We start from the raw sequence: 21,519 nt of genomic DNA, 5'->3' as shown, positions 1-21,519 counted from the left end.
AGGACCCATGACAAATCTTTTTAGTTCCTGAGAGGGAAAGGTTTTGTCGTGGCATCTTCACAACTGTCTTGGTGTTTTTGGACCATGATAGTTCATTGGTGATGTGGACACCAAGGAACTTGAAACTCTCGACCCGCTCCACTACAGCCCCATTGATGTTAATGGGGACCTGTTCGGCCCGCCTTTTCATTTAGTCAACGATCAGCTCCTTTGTCTTGCTCACATTGACGGAGAGGTTGTTGTCCTGGCACCACACTGCCAGTTCTCTGACCTCCTCCCTATAGGCTGTCTCATCGTTGTCGGTGATCAGGCCTACCACTGTTGTCGTCAGCAAACTTAATGATAGTGTTGTAGTCATGTTTGGCCACACAGTCGTGGGTGAACAGGGAGTACAGGAGGGGACTAAGTACACACACCCCTGAGGGGCCCCAGTGTTGAGGATCAGCGTGGCAGACGTGTTGTTGCCTACCCTTACCACTTGGGGGCGGCCGGTCGAAGTCCAAGATCCAGTTGCAGAGGGAGGTGTTTAGTTGCAGGGTCCTTAGCTTAGTGATGCGCTTCGTGGGAGCTATAGTCAATGAACAGCATGCTCACATAGGTGTTCCTTTTGTCCAGGTGGGAAAGGGCAGTGTGGAATGCAATTGAGATTGCGTCATCTGTGGATGTGTTGGGGCAGTATGCGAATTGGAGTGGGTCCTAGGGTACCCGGGATGATGCTGTTGATGTGAGCCATGACCAGCCTTTCAAAGCACTTAATGGCTACCGACGTGAGTGCTACGGGGTGGTAATCATTTAGGCAGGTTACCTTCGCTTCCTTGGGCACAGACACTATGGTGGTCTGCTTGAAACATGTAGGTATTACAGACTCAGTCAGTGAGAGGTTGAAAATGTCAGTGAAGACATTTGCCAGTTGGTCCAAGCATGCTTTGAGTACACGTCACGGTAATCCATCTGGCCCCGCGGCTTAGTGAATGTTGACCTGTTTAAAGAGCGTTATCACCCAGTAATCCAGAACAGCTGGTACTCTCGTGCATGCTTCAGTGTTGCTTGCCTCAAAGCGAGCATAAAAGGCATTTAGCTCGTCTGGTAGGCTTGCGTCACTGGGTAGCTCACGTCTGGGTTTCCCTTTGTAGTTCTTAATAGATTTCAAGCCCTGCCACATCCGACAAGTGTCAGAGCCGGTGGAGTAGGATTCAATCTTAATCCTGTATTGACGCTTTACTTGTTTGATGGTTCGTCTGAGGGCATTATGGGATTTCTTATAAGCGTCCGGATTAGTGTCCCACTCCTTGAAAGCGGCCGTGCTTCACTGTGGGGATGATGTTCTCGGGGTGATGAGAGGTGTTGGGTTTGCGCCAGACAGCATTTTCCTTGATGGTCAAAAAGCACATCTGACCAGAGTACCTTCTTCCATGTGTTTGGGGAGTCTCCCACATGCCTTTTTGCAAACACCAAACATGTTTGCTTGTTTTTTTTCTGGCCACTCTTCCGTAAAGACCAGCTCTGTGGGGTGTAAGGCTTAAAGTGGTCCTATGGACAGATACTCTAATCTCCGCTATGGAGCTCTGCAGCTCCTTCAGGGTTATCTTTGGTCTCTTTGTTGCCTCTCTGATCAATGCCATCCTTGCCTGGTCCGTGAGTTTTTGGTGGGCAGCCCTCTCTTGACAGGTTTGTTGTGGTGTCATATTCTTTCCATTTTTTTAATAATGGATTTAATGGTGATCTGGGGAATGTTCAAAGTTTCTGATATTTTTTTGGAACCCAACCCTGATCTGTACTTCTCCACAACTTTGTCCCTGACCTGTTTGGAGAGCTCCTTGGTCTTCATAGTGCCACTTGCTTGGTGGTGCCCCTTGCCTAGTGGTGTTGCAGACTCTGGGGCCTTTCAGAACAGGTGTGTGTGTAAATATATACTGAGATCATGTGACACTTAGAATGCATCCAGGTGGAATTTATTTCACTAATTATGTGACTTCTGAAGGTAATTGGTTGCACAAGATCTTATTAAACAAGTACTTTTCTTCATTTCACTTCACCAATTTGGACTATTTGGTGTATGTCCATTACATGAAATCTCCCCCAAAATGTACACTGCTCAAAAAAATAAAGGGAACACTAAAATAACACATCCTAGATCTGAATGAAGGAAATATTTCTATTAAATACTTATTTCTTTACATAGTTGAATGTACTGACAACAAAATCACACAAAAATTATCAATGGAAATGAAATTTATCAACCCATGGAGGTCTGGATTTAGAGTCACTCAAAATTAAAACCACACTACAGGCTGATCCAACTTTGATGTAATGTCCTTAAAACAAGTCACAATGAGGCTCAGTAGTGTGTGTGACCTCCACGTGCCTGTATGACCTCCCTTCAACGCCTGGGCATGCTCCTGATGAGGTGGCGGATGGTCTCCTGAGGGTTCTCCTCCCAGACCTGGACTAAAGCATCCGCCAACTCCTGGACAGTCTGTGGTGCAATGTGGCGTTGGTGGATGGAGCGAGACATGATGTCCCAGATGTGCTCAATTGGATTCAGGTCTTGGGAACGGGCGGACCAGTCCATAGCATCAATGCCTTCCGCTTGCAGGAACTGCTGACACACTACAGCCACATGAGGTCTAGCATTGTCTTGCATTAGGAGGAACCCAGGGCCAACCGCACCAGCATATGGTCTCACAGGGGGTCTGAGGATCTCATCTCGGTACCTAATGGCAGTCAGGCTACCTCTGGCGAGCACATGGAGGGCTGTGCGGCCCACCAAAGAAATGCCACTCCACACCATGACTAACCCACCGCCAAACCGGCCATGTTGGAGGATGTTGCAGGCAGCAGAACATTCTCCACGGCATCTCCAGACTGTCACGTCTGTCACATGTGCTCAGTGTGAACCTGCTTTCATCTGTGAAGAGCACAGGGCGCCAGTGGCAAATTTGCCAATCTTTGTGTTCTCTGGCAAATGCCAAACGTCCTGCACGGTGTTGGGCTGTAAGCACAACCCCCACCTGTGGAAATCGGGCCCTCATACCACCCTCATGGAGTCTGTTTCTGACCGTTTGAGCAGACACATGCACATTTGTGGCCTGCTGGAGGTCATTTTGCAGTTCTCTGGCAGTGCTCCTCCTTGCACAAAGGTGGAGGTAGCGGTCCTGCTGCTGGGTTGTTGCCCTCTTACAGCCTCCTCCACGTCTCCTGATGTACTGGCCTGTCTCCTGGTCGTGCCTCCATGCTCTGGACACTACCCTGACAGACACAGCAAACCTTCTTGCCACAGCTCGCATTGATGTGCCATCCTGGATGAGCTGCACTACCTGAGCCACTACCTGTGGGTTGTAGACTCCGTCTCATGCTACCACTAGAGTGAAAGCACTGCCAGCATTCAAAAGTGACCAAAACATCAGCCAGGAAGCATAGGAACTGAGAAGTGGTCTGTGGTCACCACCTGCAGAACCACTCCTTTATTGGGGGTGTCTTGCTAATTGCCTATAATTTTCACCTGTTGTCTATTCCATTTGCACAACAGCATGTGAAATTTATTGTCAATCAGTGCTGCTTCCTAAGTGGACAGTTTGATTTCACAGAAGTGTGATTGACTTGGAGTTACATTGTGTTGTTTAAGTGTTCCCTTTATTTTTTGAGCAGTGTATTTCAACTCCATGTTGTAATGCAACAAAATAGAGAAAATGCCAAGGGGGGTGAATACTTTTGCAAGAATCTGTACGAACCGAAGAGGACACAGCAATTTACTTGGTTAGAGATATTCACCTCTTCAGTGGTGTGACAGTGTACTATTGACAGAGCTGGAGAATGAGCTAGAGTCTGAGTCTGAGCAGAAGAAGAGCCAAGAGTTCCAGAAGGGTGTCTGCAAGTATGAGAGGAAGATCAAATAACTCACCTGCCAGGTACTGAAACACAGCACCTTCATTAGCCATGGGGAAAATGTAGGAAGAGATCTGTCATGCAGTTCCCCAATGTTATGATTTTGCACTTCATTAGGTTCAAGTGATCATCTTAATGATGGATCATATTGCTGATTATATTATTTTTCTATGATGTAGTGGTGTAGTGATGATGTAATGGTGTAAGTGCTTCATGCTGCCCCCTGCTGTTTGTTTGTCCCTGCAGACAGAGGACAGGAAGAACCTGGCTAGTCTGCAGCAGCTGATAGACAAGCTGCAAGCCAAGGTGAAGAGCTACAAGAGGCAGGCTGAGGAAGCGGTAAGTCCCCATACCACTTCCAGTTTACTGTTGTGTTACTGTATGGAATGTGGGTCTGTTTCCAAATGACCTACAGTGGTATGATCTAGTTACCTGCTCTCTCTGATCTCTCACTTTGTCCACTTCCCTCAGGAGGAACAAGCTAACTTCAACCTGACCAAGTTCAGTAAGAGCCAGCATGAGCTGGACGACGCAGAAGAGGGTTGAAATGGCCGAGACCACGGTCAATGAACTCAGGTCAATAAACTCAGAGTTCGCACTCGGGACCAAGGGCCCAAGGTCAGTACTACACTTTATGGAAGATACCGGTAAGGTGTGATTTATCACATAACATGTGGCTAACAATTGAGGGAAAAAATATTATTGTATTTGGATTTGTAACAAAAAATTCACTACACTCAGTCAGCTGAAGTTGGTCTGCTCTGGAATATTTAGGGCATATAACTGAAGCATATTTAACTTGTGGATTTCAGTTTATAGAGTAATCCAGAGGATAATTCCCCAACCAAAGATATCACAGCCAACCAACAGTTGTGGTGTGACTGCAATATAGACCAATAAAGACTTCTGAAAGCATTTATAGTACAATCTGTCTCATTACTGTCTGCAGTCAGTGTTGTGTGGAGAGATGCTTTGAGTAAAGGACGGAACACACCATGAGGAATGTCGGCCGTGTGCAGGAGTTTATCTGCTGGGTGTCGACAATAGCGATTCAACTTTTTTATTTTTTATTTTATTTCACCTTTATTTAACCAGGTAGGCTAGTTGAGAACAAGTTCTCATTTGCAACTGCGACCTGGCCAAGATAAAGCATAGCAGTGTGAACAGACAACACAGAGTTACACATGGAGTAAGCAATTAACAAGTCAATAACACAGTAGAAAAAAAAAATGGGCAGTCTATATACAATGTGTGCAAAAGGCACGAGGTAGGCGAATAATACAATTTTGCAGATTAACACTGGGGTGATAAATGATCAGATGGTCATGTACAGGTAGAGATATTGGTGTGCAAAAGAGCAGAAAGGTAAATAAATAAATAAAATAAAAAAACAGTATAAAAACAGTATGGGGATGAGGTAGGTGAAAATGGGTGGGCTATTTACCAATAGACTATGTACAGCTGCAGCGATCGGTTAGCTGCTCGGATAGCTGATGTTTGAAGTTGGTGAGGGAGATAAAAGTCTCCAACTTCAGCGATTTTTGCAGTTCATTCCAGTCACAGGCAGCAGAGTACTGGAACGAAAGGCGGCCAAATGAGGTGTTGGCTTTAGGGATGATCAGTGAGATACACCTGCTGGAGCGTGTGCTACGGATGGGTGTTGCCATCGTGACCAGTGAACTGAGAACTTGTGGAATCTTCAGGAAATATCATTGTTTTTACAGCCTGACGTTCTGAGGCAAGATGACATTTGTTATTGTGTCCCATCAATAAGACCACTGAACAAAATACACCACACACATTCGAGAGATAGTTGAGAATTTATTATGTTTATCCTTATATTAAATTCACAAACAAGACTTAAATAAATGAAGTTCAACATTAGATGAACAAAAAGAGTGGAAAATGGAATCTTAGGGGGAAGATGGTGGACTTTGCGTCAGGATTGAGAGTCGTATGTATAAGGTAAGTCCAATGCACACCTAACACCTCCTAGGTACAGATGGCTCCAGTGTGATATTGATGAATTACAAACAAGTGTTCATATGATCACCACCCCCATATCCAATGTCAAAGAAAAAGCTCCACATCCAAAAATGATTTGATCATGTTTCAGAAACATGTTGAAGTCTAAATGATAAAGGTTTGCGGAACAAATTTCTCTAGGTACACACACAATCATGCTTTTTAACCCAGTCACTGTTATACCACACACAGTCAAAGGAAACTAACGTGCAATATATGGCAAAAAACAAAGATTTACATAAAATGTACCTAATGTAAGAAGGGTAGTACAAACAAATTCAAATAATTAAGCACCTATTAGCTATTTAATCAAAATATCAAAAAATACCAACTGTTTCTCAACATGTATTGGATGTAGAGTATGAAGCCTGCTTTCTTAGCGTGAAGCAAATCTTCAAAACCACATTATGAATGGATCGCTTTTATACATTCATTCAAGTGAACATACGAAAAGGTTTAAGAAAAACATTTGAACAGGATTAGTTCCACTTCGACACACACTGAGTGACAAAGTGGTTCAATCCATATGGTGCTGGGTTGAAAAATGCCGTAGCTCAATCATTAGTAATTTTCTTGGATTCTCATTTAAAATAAATAAACTATTTCACCTTTATTTAACCAGGTAAGCTAGTTGAGAACAAGTTCTCATTTACAACTGCGACCTGGCCAAGATAAAGCAAAGCAGTGCGACATTCTTTTGTTGGAGAGAAGCAAAATGCTTACTCAGCTCAGAATCCATTTCCACGACAACTTCAGCACATTCTAGCCATAGCAACATGACCACACCCATTCCCCCTTTGCCAATCAGAGGTGAAACCAAGCACAGAATCATCACACAAAGACAAATGAAGATTGTCTGTCTAGGCCCGTGGTGAGAGAAGAGAAGTCAAGAGTTAAGTGGTCCACTGGGGGAGCAACAAGCAAGTGATGCAGCACAGAGTGGCTGTTTGGTTGAAGGCCGTTCATGCTAAGAGGATTTAAGAAACCTTAGGGCGGCAGGTTGCATAGCGGTTAATATCGTTGGGCCAGTATCCTTACGGTCGCTGATTCGAGCCAAGCAGGTGAAAAATCTGTATATGTGTCCTTGAGCAAGGCACTTAACACTAATTGTTCCTATAAGTCTCTCTGGATAAGAGCGTCCGATAAATTACTAAAATGTCAAATGGAACCGTTGTGAGAAGTGTCTGGGACAGAGAGAGTGGGTTTGAACACGAGAACCTGCATAGTTTATTATTCTATAAAACCACCCTTCACTTGATGGATACAAAGTATGGTACAAAATTAATGTATTTGATCAAAATAAGTGTTAAAATACAATAAAGAATGCACACAATTCCAACACTGCATTTTTTTGATCTACAATTTATTTAGAACTAAAAGCAATTCTCTTAACAAGACACAAACAAAAATAGTGTCTGAAAAACAAAAAGGTGAAGTCATGAATGGGTTGGTGGCATCTTGGGAGTGGTACTTCCGTCCAAAGCCCCATCTCACCCACCACATGGCCCCACAGACTATGAACCATCAACAGATCCACAAGCTACCTGGACGGGCTGAGTAAAGCCACAAGCACTGGTCAACTAGATTCATCCTAAAAGAGACAGACCAACATCCATACAGATCAGTGAAGATGCTGTTAATTCAAAGACCACTGGACAAGACTGATGCCACCTCTGCATCCAATCATGATGAGCAGCCTTCTGTGGCATTGTGTTGTGTGACAAAACTCCACATTTAAGTGGCCTTTTATTGTCCCCAGCACAAGGTGCACCTGTGAAATGATCATGCTGTTTAAATCAGCTTCTTGATATGCCACATCTGTCAGGTGGATGGATTATCTTGGCAAAGAAGAAATGCTCACTAACAGGGATGTAAACAAATGTGTGCACAAAATTGGAGAAATAAGCTTTGTGCATATGGAAAATGACTAGGGATCTTTTATTTCGGCTCATGAAACCAACACTATACACACATTCAAACTATTGACTTGTACTGTGTGTAGGTGTGTCCAAGGGTTTTTATTTTGACTATTTTCTACATTGTAGAATAATAGTGAAGAAAGACATCAAAACTATGAAAAACACATGGAATCATGTAGTATTCCCCCCACCCCCAAAAAGAGTTATATCAAAATACTTTATATGTGAGATTCTGCAAAGTAGCCACCCTTTGCCTTGATGACAGCTTTGCACATTCTTGGCATTCTCTCAACCAGCTTCATGGAGTCACCTGGAATGCATTTCAATGAACAAATGCTGACATTGACCTTAGAACGGTAGAAATCTGTCCAAATGTGAAATTTTTGGTTCCAACCGTGTCTTTGTGACACAGAGTAGGTCAACGGATGATCTCCGCATGTGTGGTTCCCACCATGAAGCATGGAGGAGGTGGTGTGATGGTGCTTTGCTGGTGACACGGTCAGTGATTTATTTAGAATTCAAGGCACACTTAACCAGCATGGCTACCACAGCATTCTGTCGCAATATGCCATCACATCAGGTTTGGGCTTAGTGGGACTATCATTTGTTTTTCAACAGAACAATGACCCAACACACCTCCAGGCTGTGTAAGGGCTATTTGACCAAGAAAGAGAGTGATGGAATGCTGCATCAGATGACCTGGCCTTCACAATCACCCAACCTCAAACCACTTTTGATGGTTTGGGATGAGTTGGACTGTAGAGTGAAGGAAAAGCAGCCAACAAGTGCTCAGCATATGTGGGAACTCCTTCAATACTGTTGGAAAAGCATTCCAGGTGAAGCTGGTTGAATACCAAGATTGTGCAAAGCTGTCAAGGCAAAGGGTGGCTACTTTGAAGAATCTAAAATATATGTGTATTTGTTTAATTAACACTTTTTTGGTTACTACATGATTCCATGTGTTATTTCATAGCTTTGATGTCTTCACTACTATTCTACAATGTAGAAAATAGTACAAGTAAAGAAAAACCCTTGAATGAGTAGGTGTGTCCAAACTTCTGACTGGTACTGTATATGTCTATTTTGTTGCATCGTACAAAGATTTTTCCATATATTTATGTAATATATAAACAAGTCTTCATTTGATTTCACCTAAAGCAAACCACCAACAAAGGAGTATTTCAAGGTCCAATAAATGTATATTTCTTTACTGTGGGGTCTGGGACAGGTGCAGTCTTCTCTTCTTCTCCTACAAAGAGAACAGGAGCATAGAGTGAAGATGTCCAGCATTGTAGAATCATCCCTATTATCTTCAGTAATGGCCCCCTGGCCAAGTTACAGACAGCATAGCAGCGAGTTGGTGTCCTGCCACAGTCACATAGCACTTCCAGGTCGCTGGATGACCCTTGATCTGGCTATGCTCTTTGGCGGGGTCATCAACCACGATAGGTGTCCATACCCCAGCAACCCCCGACAAGCCCAGCCCAAACTCTCCTAGGGTTAACACTCTAGCAGGTCCATGTCCAGGTCCATGAAGGGCTCATCTATGTAGCTGGCTATGGCACACAGAGAAGTCCTGTCTGAGCGCAGCAGCACTGACACGGTCTCATTCCAGTAGCTGAAGGGGATGCAGGAGCTCTGAGGGAGAGAACAAAACCGAGGGTTAGACTGGTGAAAGACAATTTCCCCAAGGAGGAGAAGGGGATATACATTCATGGTAAAAAAATATATAAAAAATCCTGACGTGAAACTTCTCTGCCCACAAACATCTAGAACGCCTATTAAGACCCCCAGTCTCCGGGCAAAGACAGATCAGATCAACTCACTTCCCCACATTTATCACCTTTCAATGCTGTTAGCTAGCTACATGCTCCTCTAACCCCTTACACTCGTGGAAGTGTAAATGTTTCTAACAAAATAACTATAAAAAGCATATGCATGACCATGGTAGCACCTGTTGGTTTTATGTGCATTTTACATTTACTGTACTTTTCTCAGCATTTGTCAATAACGAGATCTGAAAATACTATAGATACATTCAGTAACATATGAGAATTCATTGACATTTTGGAGTAGGTGCAAGATAAGAAAAACCAATGACAAGGGTTTGAGTGAGAGGTCTAACTGTCTCCAAGTGGCCACACACCTCTCCAAACTGGGCATAGTTCCTAAGCAATTTCAATGCACTTTTATCAAGGAAAGAGCCTTCAACTTTTTGGTGCTTTTTTTGAGCTCTCCGAGCTTTGCAATTGAGGAACTGAAGCAAGCACACTTATACATTTCTGTTTGGAACACAGCTCCTGTGTCCCCACCATCACACAATTATTGTTGTTTGTGCAATCTAAAAATGTTCCATTCATTTGAAAGCTTTTTCTATTGCCAACATGGATAGTGAAGTTATAAAATACGATCTTACAGTGTTAGGCTTTCAAAAGACACTTCAGACAAACCGATTGTAATTTTGGTGCGCATAGAATGGAGTCATGAGTGTATTCAATTGTGTGTTCGGTGGCTAATTTTCTTAACAATACGATGAAAATATGTTCATTCTGTTCAGTACAACCCAGGGCATGAAGCCATGTCATCCTTATAACTGTGGATCAAATGTAGCGACCATAAACATTGATACTGTAAATGACATGTTTTGACATATGGCTGTGGTTTTGACATATGGCTGTGGTTTTGACATATGGGTGTGGTTTTGACATATGGGTGTGGTTTGCTTGTATGACTGACATCAAAGCGGTGTTTATTAAAATCCTCAACATCTCATCTTTCAGAACACATCAACCCCATTCGATTTACAGCATTTCCCTCATTCAGACAACAACAAATGTACAAAAGTAGCCTAATTAGCGGAAGGAATAGGGGCATCTTGTCGTGCACGGTGCTCAAATTTATAATGGCTGTCAGTCAAAACCCATACAGCACTCAGAAGCGAAGAGCCTGAGCCCTGATGTCATGTATACTATGTTACTGTATAGCCACTGCATTCCAATTTTGGCACGGAGCAATGAAAACATCTGCCATTTTCGGGATGACGGTGTGTGACCGGAAAGGGCTACTTCGGAGCATTAAAAGATGTCAAGTTGAACATTGTTTGCACAACACCAGAAATGGTTTCTCATTTGAAAAGGTATTTGTTTTTAATGAACAAAAAGGTGGTGGACTGCCTAATGAAAACATAGTATAAAGGTATGGTGCTAGTTAATGACAGGCTGGCCAGTCTACAGGCTGCAAATAGATAGTATAGCAGAGAAAGCAGGCTTGATCAGGTGGGCTAATAACATTTGTAGGAAAGATATTCTGAATGTAAAATATACTATTGGTGAGTTTGACGGTTTTTCCCTGTTTGGGACGGATCAGGCCAAGAAGAGTACACTCACGTTCTCCAGACAAGTGCTGTCCTTGTCCCTGTTGAGGTAGTGACGCTGCAAGAAGCGCAGCAGGTTGTGGAAGTTGATGAGCAGGTAGCCGGGATACTTCTCTGTATGCTCCTTCTCTCTCAGGGCTTTGAGATAGAAGGGCAGCTTGCCCCTCCTCCTGGCCAGCATCAGGACCACTAGGCTGGTGTTCAGACAGCTCACATTCTCCTGGGCAGGGCAGAGGGGGACAGGTGAGCACCACATGTGGGAGAACAACAGCCTCAAACCCTCAGAAACTGGGGCTACATTAATCTTAAAAGAGCGGTACAAGGTGGTCTTGCTCTCGAAAACTCTAGGCGGCAGTCTGCCTTCTCCCTACAGTTTTCTGCTATTAGCTTTGCCCACGACTACCTCATGTGAACTACAACCCCGACACTGTGTTTTAACTTTTAAAAACGTCAATAATAATCATTGCTTACAATATGGCTTTTTGAAACATATGGTCCTTATCTTTCGTCAGAGAGAAAGAATACTTCAAATACAGATCCATACAGCTACGGAGCCTCCATCCTACTAAACTACACTGTAGCAGTTACAGAACCATACAGCCACGAGTGCCTCCATCTGACCAAGCTACACTTCCTGAGTTGAGCCGAAACACCTGTGTGTAAGTGTATGCTAGATACAGTTGAAGTCGGAAGTTCACATACACCTTAGCCAAATACATTCAAACTGTTTTTCACAATTCCTGAAATTTAATACTAGTAAAAATTCCCTGTCATAGGTCAGTTAGGATCACCACTTTATTTTAAGAATGTGAAATGTCAGAATAATAGTAGAGAGAATGATTTATTTCAGCTTTTATCTCTTTCATCACATTCCCAGTGGGTCAGAAGTGTACACTCAAATAGTATTTGGTAGCAGTGCCTTTAAAGCTTCCCACATTAAGTTGGGTGAATTTTGGCCCATTCCTTTTGACAGAGCTGGTGTAACTGAGTCAAGTTTGTAGGTCTCCTTGCTCGCACACACCTTTTCAGTTCTGTCCACAAATTTTCTATAAGATTGAGGTCAGGGCTTTGTGATGGCCACTCCAATACCTTGACTTTGTTCTCCTTAAGCCATTTTGCCACAACTTTGGAAGTATGCTTGGGGTCATTGTCCATTTGGAAGACCCATTTGCGACCAAGCTTTAACTTCCTGACTGATGTCTTGAGATGTTGCTTCAATATATCCACATAATTTTACTTCCTCATGATGCCATCTATTTTGTGAAGTGCACCAGTCCCTCCTGCAGCAAAGCACCCCCACAACATGATGCTGCCACCCCCTTGCTTCACGGTTGGTGTTCTTCGGCTTGCAAGCCTCCCCCTTTTTTCTCTGAACATAACGACGATCATTATGGCCAAACAATTCTATTTTTGTTTCTTCAGACTAGAGGACATTTCTCCAAAAAGTACGATATTTGTCCCCATGTGCAGTTGCAAACCGTAGTATGGCTTTTTTATGGCGGTTTTGGAGCAGTGACTTCTTCCTTGCTGAGCGGCCTAATAGGTTATGTCGATATAGGACTCGTTTTACTGTGGATATAGATACTTTTGTACCCGTTTTCTCCAGCATCTTCACAAGGTCCTTTGCTGTTGTTCTGGGATTGATTTGCACTTTTCACACCAAAGTACGCTCATCTATAGGAGACAGAACGAGTCTCCTTCCTAAGCGGTATGACGGCTGCGTGGTCCCATGGTGTTTATACTTGCGTACTATCGTCTGTACAGATGAACGTGGTACCTTCAAGCATTTGGAAATTGCTCCCAAGGATGAACCAGAGTTGTGGAGGTCTAAATTCTGAAGTCTTGGCCGATTTCTTTTGATTTTCCCATGTTGTCAAGCAAAGAGGCACAGAGTTTGAAGGTAGGCCTTGAAATACATCCACAGGTACAACTCCAATTGACTCAAATGATGTCAATTAGCTTACCAGAAGCTTCTAAAGCCATGACATAATTTTCTTGAATTTTCCAAGCTGTTTAAAGGCACACTCAACTTAGTGTATGTAAACTTCTGACCCACTGGAATTGTGATACAGTGAATTATAAGTGAAATAATCTTGTTGGAAAACTTACTTGATGTCATGCACAAAGTAAATGTCCGAACCGACTTGCCAAAACTATAGTTTGTTAATTACAAGAAATATGTGGAGTGGTTGAAAAACGAGTTTTAATGACTCCAACCTAAGTGTATGTAAACTTCGACTTCAACTGTAGCTAATGAGCATAGGTGGTCGTGTCTTGTCTGTTTTCCATAAACAAGCGATGTAACATGGAGATATGGCAGTGTGGGAACACTAACCCTAACAAGGTGTATCAATTTAACCTTTTGTTCAAAATAATAATAATCTCACTGATATGAAAGATAAGGTCTTTAAACTTCCAAAACTGTACCGTGACGTGTTAATATTCAGATTGAGCAACGGGGGTTTTAACAAAACTCCCCCGTACAGAAGACGCCTTCGTCCTATGACTTATGTGTAATGTAATGTAACAGAGTCATGATCAAGGGCTCAAGGTTGTCCAATCCTAGCAAACATACTGGGAAACGTTATTCTTCTTTTTCGTGTGTGTGTGTGTGTGTGTTTTTTGGTGTTCGAGAGAAAGAGGGAGGAAAGACCTGTGTGAGAGTCTGCACGTTGATGATGTTGACCAGCCTGAAGAGGAAAGACAGTCTGTTCTCCACCGTGGCCAAGTAGGACAGCAGACAGCATTCAGACAGCACCTCCACCACTGCAGGACCACAGTCAGCAACAATTACATCATAAACAACATCTTTATAATGCAGTCAAGGCTTGAATCTATTCAAACATTGGCAGCTTGAGATCATACATCTGACCCGCTCTCATTGGTCTATTCACTTGCTATGGGAATGAGTGGGTGTTTACCTTTTCTGTCAAATCAAATCAAAGGGTGTTTACCTTTTCTGTCCTCTGTCTGGGTCTCGAAGCGGTCCAGGGAGAGAATGATGCACCGCACCAGCATGTTGGAGTCTATCAGGGAACTGTTGATCTGGCTCATGAAGGTCTGGAACTGCAGCCGAGCCAAACAGAGGGATGGGACACCCAGCATTATAGAACACACACAACTCTGGGGACAATGAGGACTGACAGGGTCCTCTCACATTGTGGGGGGGTTGCTATTTACTAAGTGTTTCACCTTCACCTTGTTATCTGTGCTGACGTATATGTTGAACCTCTTGAAGGCGTTGATGTTGAACTTCATGAGTTCCCCCAGGAGGTCGAAGTAGCTCAGCAGGACATCTTTGGACTTACAGCCACTGTATATGATGCAGAACAGCATGTTTTCTAGAAGCCCCCTCTTCAGCAGAAACATCTGGTCTGCATAGGAGGTGGCTCCACGGAGGAAACTCTCCACTGCCCTGGCCTGCCAGAACCTGAAGGAGGAGTCTGGAGGCTCCTTCTTCATGACAGTGAGGAGACGAGTGAGGAGACCTTTCTTCCCATCACACACTAGACTCCTGCAGGAGCACAAGGAGACAGTGAGAGGGCATTTGTGTGACACACAATATAGTATTTAATTTGAGTTCAGAGAACATAATGCCTCTTTTGCACTGTAGTGTGAAGTATTGAGGGTGGAGTTAATGATGGGAATAGATGATGGAACCAGATGATGCATACCTGTCTGTTTTGACTAACGCCTCCACCTCTGGAATGTTGGCCTTCAGAGAGATGGCACTCAGCTCATTCAGCTCCTGACTGTTTAGAAGCAGGTACTTGTTCCTGAAATAAATGAAATGTTGTGTGTTAAATTCAAGTGAAGCTAGCAGGGAACTTTCAGTCAGACTGTTTGAAAGGTACTCACTCATGATGGTCGCTGAAGCTCTGGAGAAGCCTCAGAAACGGGATCTTGAAGGATATTTCCTAAGGGAAGGACAGAATCAGAGTGATTAACATTACAATGTTTATAACACTGCAATGGTAATATGAACCCAGAGCAAGGATCCCCAAAAAATGTACAGTGATAGCGGAGTTTGAGAGGAGTGCACTGCTTACAGGACTGCAATCACAGTTCTCATTCTGGCCATGCACCACATGATTGGATAAGGTGTACTTCCTCCAGATTAGCTTGTCAAACAAGTTGTTGAGACCTGGGATCAGACGGAACTCTGCTAGCATCTTGTGTACCTGAAGAAGAAACATAATGGTCAAATAAATGCAAACAGACAGGAGTGGCTACTCCTACGAGAGCCCTGCATTGGGTGAGTTATCTGTTTTGGCCCCTAGCCCCTCACCTGGTTCCTATGACTACTCATAAGCAGCACACAGAGCACGTACAGCACCTCCACCTTGTACATGATCTCATGGACAATCTTCATGGACTGGGGCAAGCGGTGCCTGAGAGTACTGGTGGCCAACGAACTCTCGTCTGATGACTCTGTGGAGGAGGCATAATGGGATGAAAAAGATGTAATGAGATGTTCATAGATCGACAGAGGTACAAGGGTAGGTGGCAGAAAGGTCTTCACGAAATGGATCCGGATTTCCCACTGAGACCCGATTATGCATAAATATATTTTTTTAATATAGAGACCCATTCCAAACAGACCAGAGGACAACTAGACCTGTTCCATATAGACCTCGTCGGATCCAGACCCGTTCCGAACAGAGTGTGGTAAGCAGCAGAAAAGTCCTTTTTTAACCTACTTTATTACCCGGAGATGATAAAGCGTGAGGAGTGAGAGAGAGATGCCTATCTGCCAGGCAGGGGGGGGCGTACCATGGGGAGCAGGGAGGGAGAGACAGCAACCAAGCTGATTTGCGCTATTGTAGATAGTTGCCATAGCTAGGTTATTTATCATCCAATATGATTACGTAGTACCGGTCTTGACTGCATCAAACTGGGAGAAGCTAGTTAAGCTAGCTAAAGGCTAATTGAGGATGCAGTGCATGCGCTTTCTGATCTGACAGTTACAAATCACAACAACTCCATTTAGAATATTAAGTAGCAGCCTACCTGTTGGCTCTTGGTCGATGTAGCCTATCTTGACTAGATATCTCCTAACTTTTGCCACACACGGCGCCTCTATGACTGTAGCCTATTGCCGCTTTGATTACTTATGATTGGCCTACAACAAGCTACACGCGCCACACTCCCCTCTCTGTATAGTACTATAAATAAGCATTTCATAAAGAGAATGGTTAGACCTTTTCAATGATAACTGACGTTTAAGGCAGTGGTACAGAGCAGGGGAGAGGCTGCTGATCTGTGCTGGTGTGCTCAGCCTCCTCCGTGGCCATCTGCATGACGGCGTCCAGCACCAAGGCGTTGTCAAGCCACATATACCAGTCCTCCACCTCCTGCAGGAAGTTAGACGCCCCCGTGGCCATCTGCATGACGGCGTCCAGCATCAAGGCGTTGTCAAGCCACATATACCAGTCCTCTACCTCCTGCAGGAAGTTAGACGCCTCCGTGGCCATCTGCATGATGGCGTCCAGCACCAAGGCGTTGTCAAGCCACATATACCAGTCCTCCAACTCCTGCAGGAAGTTAAGACGCCCCCGTGGCCTCAGACACCTTTCTGGTGGCCAGCTTACACAGGCGCTCGATGAAGCCCGGGATGTTTAGGAGGGTCACTGGGAACAAGGAGGCAGCAGAGTGGGCTCATTCAAAGATCATGTACTCTACTACAGTTTTAGGTTAAGGGCTGAGATAACTTTTGGACAGATTAAGGGCATCAAATCAAATAAGTACTACAAATCAACAGATGAATTAAACAAATCCTTCAACAAGACCCAATGATAGGGTAATTGATCTAAAGAAAAAGGTCATTTCTCCACTGTGTTTCTGTATCCCTGTCCTACCTTGGTTGACCTCTGCACATGAGAGGCTAGAGTCTTGTTTCTGCTGGGCATTCTTGGCCAGCAGGGTGTGTTTTTCATCATTCCCCACGTCGGGTTCTGAGACTGTGACAGAGAGGATGCAGCAGAAGTTAGCCAGCTGCTGCTGGTTAAAGCTCTGGACCAGACCAGACAGGTTAGCAATCCCTTCCAACTGGATCATCGCCTGTGGCAGAAAGAGGACCAACATATGGGTCACCATTGGCATAAGATGACCATGGAAATAAAATCTCCACCCAGCGCAAACCCACAAACTCTCTCGAGGTGAGCAATATTGTAAAAGATTTTGATGTGAAGTTCCTCTGACCTGCTTGACTCTGAGAATATCCTCGATTAAAGCGGCAGTCTGTAGAAAAGTCTTCTTATTCGTCATCAAGGTAAAGAGAAACAGGACAAAGTAGTCTCTGGTTGCAAGGCTCTTTGTTACCCCTTCCGTCTGAGAAAATTAGGGGAGAGATTTAATGATTAATGAATGTTTATATTAAAAAGGCAGACGTTATTCCTTTTTTTAACGAAGTGATGTTCTGCGGCAAGTGTACTTACACATATGCAGCAGTTGTAAAGAACACTAAGGCAGTCATTGACCAAGTCATCATTCACTGCAGGGACAAAACATAATGAATGTACTTTATTCTCCCGGATAGTCACCAGTTGAAGTATCCTGGGGTAAGGAATGTTTTGGGGATTTTCAAGTCCCTCAGTTGAGACCTGATCCCCCATTTAAGCTGGGCTGAAGTGCATTTGGGTATACCTTTTTTTACACACTCATGAATATCAATGTTCCCCTATGTGAAAAGCGCAGCCTTTGAAGTTCTATCAGACCTAAACATATCACACGTGACTTTTTCTACTTACTTTTAGGTTTCTTCTTTTGCATAGTGAGTGTAGGCCTCATCACGATCTCTACAAGCAGCTTTTATTGGAGGAAAAAGAAGCAGCAATGAACAAACTTCATATCCCACCTGATAATATCTCAGAAGGCACTGATACACAAAGACACTGCAGGATGAGGTAACATGGTTGATTCAAGACATACAAACAGGTAACTGATATGTTTCCACCACCATAGGAGTAACAAGCGCATAATAAACCGTATGTTAACTTACATCGACTCCACCAAAGAGGTCAAAGGTGTATGTGATGGGAAAGGTTGATTCCTGAGGACTCTTCCTGTCTTCTGTGACAAAAGACATCGCCTCCATGGAAAGTAGGGATGATAGTTCCTGTTATGAAGAACTGATAATTAGGCCTAGTCTTAATCTTAGAGCAAATGGCCCAAAATCAGCAAGGTTAAAGCCTAGGATCTTTACTGATGTAGTGGTGTGTATACTATGTGGGTGCCTTTAGTACACTGTGTGTGTGGGAGAGGTTACTGTTGAATGGCTGCTTTCATGGAGCCCCTGCAGCAGCTCGGGGATACTGTGCCATTTGGCCTGCTTATCCCTTTCCTGGAGAAGAGCCTCTGGGAGCTGGAACAATGAATTAATGTTCAATACAGGAAATATACATGGACAGCTTAGAAAATGTATCCAGTATGTAACGGTGTCAAAAGAACACTGACAGTTGATCATTTTACCCTACCCTCTGCACACCCACACAACCTCAAATCAGATTAAATAAGTCTAGGTCTTCGATGATGGTGCCAAATAAACACATCCTCTCCTAATTCCAGTTGCAGATGCTGTCTCTTGGCACCGGTTAAGTCTGAAGTTATTTCAAATCATGCCCAACTGAAATCCATCACAAATGGAACACAATACATAAATTTCAGTTCTCATAGCTCAATTATTACGAATGAGGCTCAAACTTCCATTTCAGACTTTTTATTGGAATCAGTGGAGCAACACATAGGCCTTTGGGGCAAGTTGGCAGTGAGTTGAATAGGTCACTTTTCACCACAATGGAATTCGATGGGCTGGGTGTCTGAAAGGAGAATTCTAGAGCTAAGTGCTTTTCATGTCAAATATACAATTCAAGGAGATTTAAAAATCACCACCACGGAATTCCGCAAATCAGATCATGACTCTGTACTCGTGCTTCCCGTATACAAGCTGAAGGTCAAACAGGAAGTAACCATGAGAAATGGTCATCAGAATCAGAAATTATGCTTCAGGACTGCTTTGCTAGCGCTGATTGGAATATGTGCAGAGACTCAGTCAATCAAGTCAACGAGCTAACCACCTCAGTCACTGGCTTCATTAGGCAATGCATCAGATTGACGTTGCCCCCAAAGTAAAGGTTTGCTGCTTCCCCAATCAAAAACCCTGGATTAACACAGAGGTTGGCACCCAGAGAAAGGACAGGGCTACCGCACAGTTCTATCACAGACAACCCAGATGCTAGGGCCGAGGACAGGAACAAGATGTCATGCTACGACATCAGCAGATTCATCAAACGAGCAAAAGGACAATATAGGAATAAGGTGGAATCATATTACACATGCTCCAATGCCCACAGCATGTGGCAGGGATTACAAATGAAGACCCAGCTGTGATCTGCCCAAAAATGCCTCTACCAGATGAACTCAATGCATTTCATGTACGTGTCGACAATAACACTGTGCGTGAGGGCCCCCACTGAGGACTGGGTGATCTCGCTCTCCGAGGCCGACCTGAGTCATCACTCAAGTCAACACTCGCAAGGCAGTAGGGCCGGACGGTATTCTAGGGTGTGTTCTCAGAGCATGCGCAGAACAGCTGGCCGGCATTTTCAACCTCTCCCTGTCCAATCTGTAATCTTAAACTGACCCAAGAACTCTAAAGCTTCATGCAACAATGACTACCACCCTGTAGCACTCACATCTGCAATCATGAAGTGCTTTGAAAGGCTGGTTAAGGCAGATACAAGTCCATCACACCCTATACCTACTCAAATTTGCATACTGACCCAACAGATCCATAGACGACGCAATCTCAATTGCACTCACCCACCTAGATAAGAAGAATATGTACACTATATATATACACAAACGTATGTGGACACCCCTTCACATTTTTGCTATTTTGACAATTTCAGCCACACCAGTTACTAAAATCAGGCACACAGCCATGCAATCTCCATAAACTTTGGCAGTAGAATGGCCTTACTGAAGAGCTCAGTGACTTTCAACGTGTCACCATCATAGGATGCCACCTTTCCAAAAAGTCAATTCGTCAAATTTCTGCCCTGTTAGAGCTGTCCCAGTCAACTGTAAGTGCGGTTATACGTGCCCAGTCACAGTCCACAAATGGGCGTGGCTGGTATCGTCACGTAATCACCCGTGCTGTTCATCCAGTATAAACCTTTATTAGCCCTAGTTAGATAGATGGAAGAAACAGCCTGTCTGAATAAAATGTAATGGTTTACTCCCAATCTGCTGATGAAACCCATAACCAAACATGCTAACTAACTGTTTCGTTAACCAAACTAAGGGCATTAGCTAGTAGTGCACACTTTCAGTTGAGGAAACCCATGTTGACGTTAGCCAGCGAATATAACATTGAGTAATATAGCTAGCTAGAGATGCCAATTGCATGTATAAATGCGAACAAACCAACCAAAGACGTTAAGCTAGCTAATAGTTAGCTCAAACGGGCATCCTGGATCAACAAAAGAGTTAGCTAGTTAGTGCAGGCTACATGGAGGTTCTCAGCTGGCACTGTAACTAGTTCACGGTGTATATTCCAACTTTGTCATGTAAATGAACACATTATTTTGGAACACAGCCAGCTAATGTTAGCCACCTAACCAGCAAGACAGGCAAACAGCTACTTCATCCCGGCATCCTGTGTGTGCCTGTACTGTAGCTAGCTAGTTACTGTACTACTAGCTCTCTGCAGGGTTGCAAATGCAGGTCCCAGGCTTGATTGAGTCTTGCTCCCCCTTTTCAGATCGTTTCATTGTCAAGACAGAGTTGTGTCTTACCTGTGTCCCTCGGCTGAAACCCCGGCCAACGATCTGACTGTGTCTGATCTTTGCAATAATATTTCCATTACGAACACTTCGTTTTCCTCCAGTCCAAGGGGACTCCAACCCCAGAAGCGTCGCCATTATTTGTTATCCCTGAACTGTTCCAAGCAGGAAGATTTAGCTAGCTAGATCTCATCAGATTCCAGTCAAAGGTCAAAATTGGCTACAATTTGTTTGTGTTAATTCAAGGTTAGGGCTAGGCATGAATTAGCGGTTAGATTTTAAGAAGATCAATTGTAGAAATGGGCGGTGTTTATGACTTTGTGGCTATATAAGCCTGTGACGACCGCTAGGTCTTGATACACATATTAAAAAGTAGCGGCATCTAGTGGTAGGATTTGAAAATAGTTTTGACATGTTACGCTTTCTCCGTGTGGCCCAGATAACTACAGCATCTGTTGTCTTGTTTTGATGCTCTTTTTTTGTATGAAAAGGTTGGCAATGTCAAGAAACAAAACTGTCATATACAACTTAA

At 43.7% G+C, this 21,519-nt stretch overlaps 1 pseudogene; it reads right to left on the bottom strand.

Annotated features, from left to right (window-relative positions):
- Positions 1-5,686: 5,686 nt before the first annotated feature.
- LOC115143364 (short transient receptor potential channel 4-associated protein-like) lies at positions 5,687-21,306 on the bottom strand (annotated as a pseudogene).
- Between the last annotated feature and the right edge of the window lie 213 nt (positions 21,307-21,519).

The sequence above is a fragment of the Oncorhynchus nerka genome, linkage group LG15, assembly GCF_034236695.1.
Source record: "Oncorhynchus nerka isolate Pitt River linkage group LG15, Oner_Uvic_2.0, whole genome shotgun sequence".
NCBI classification, from domain to species: domain Eukaryota; kingdom Metazoa; phylum Chordata; class Actinopteri; order Salmoniformes; family Salmonidae; genus Oncorhynchus; species Oncorhynchus nerka.
Note: the sequence above shows the minus strand (reverse complement) of the source record. Positions and strands in the feature narration are given on the sequence as shown.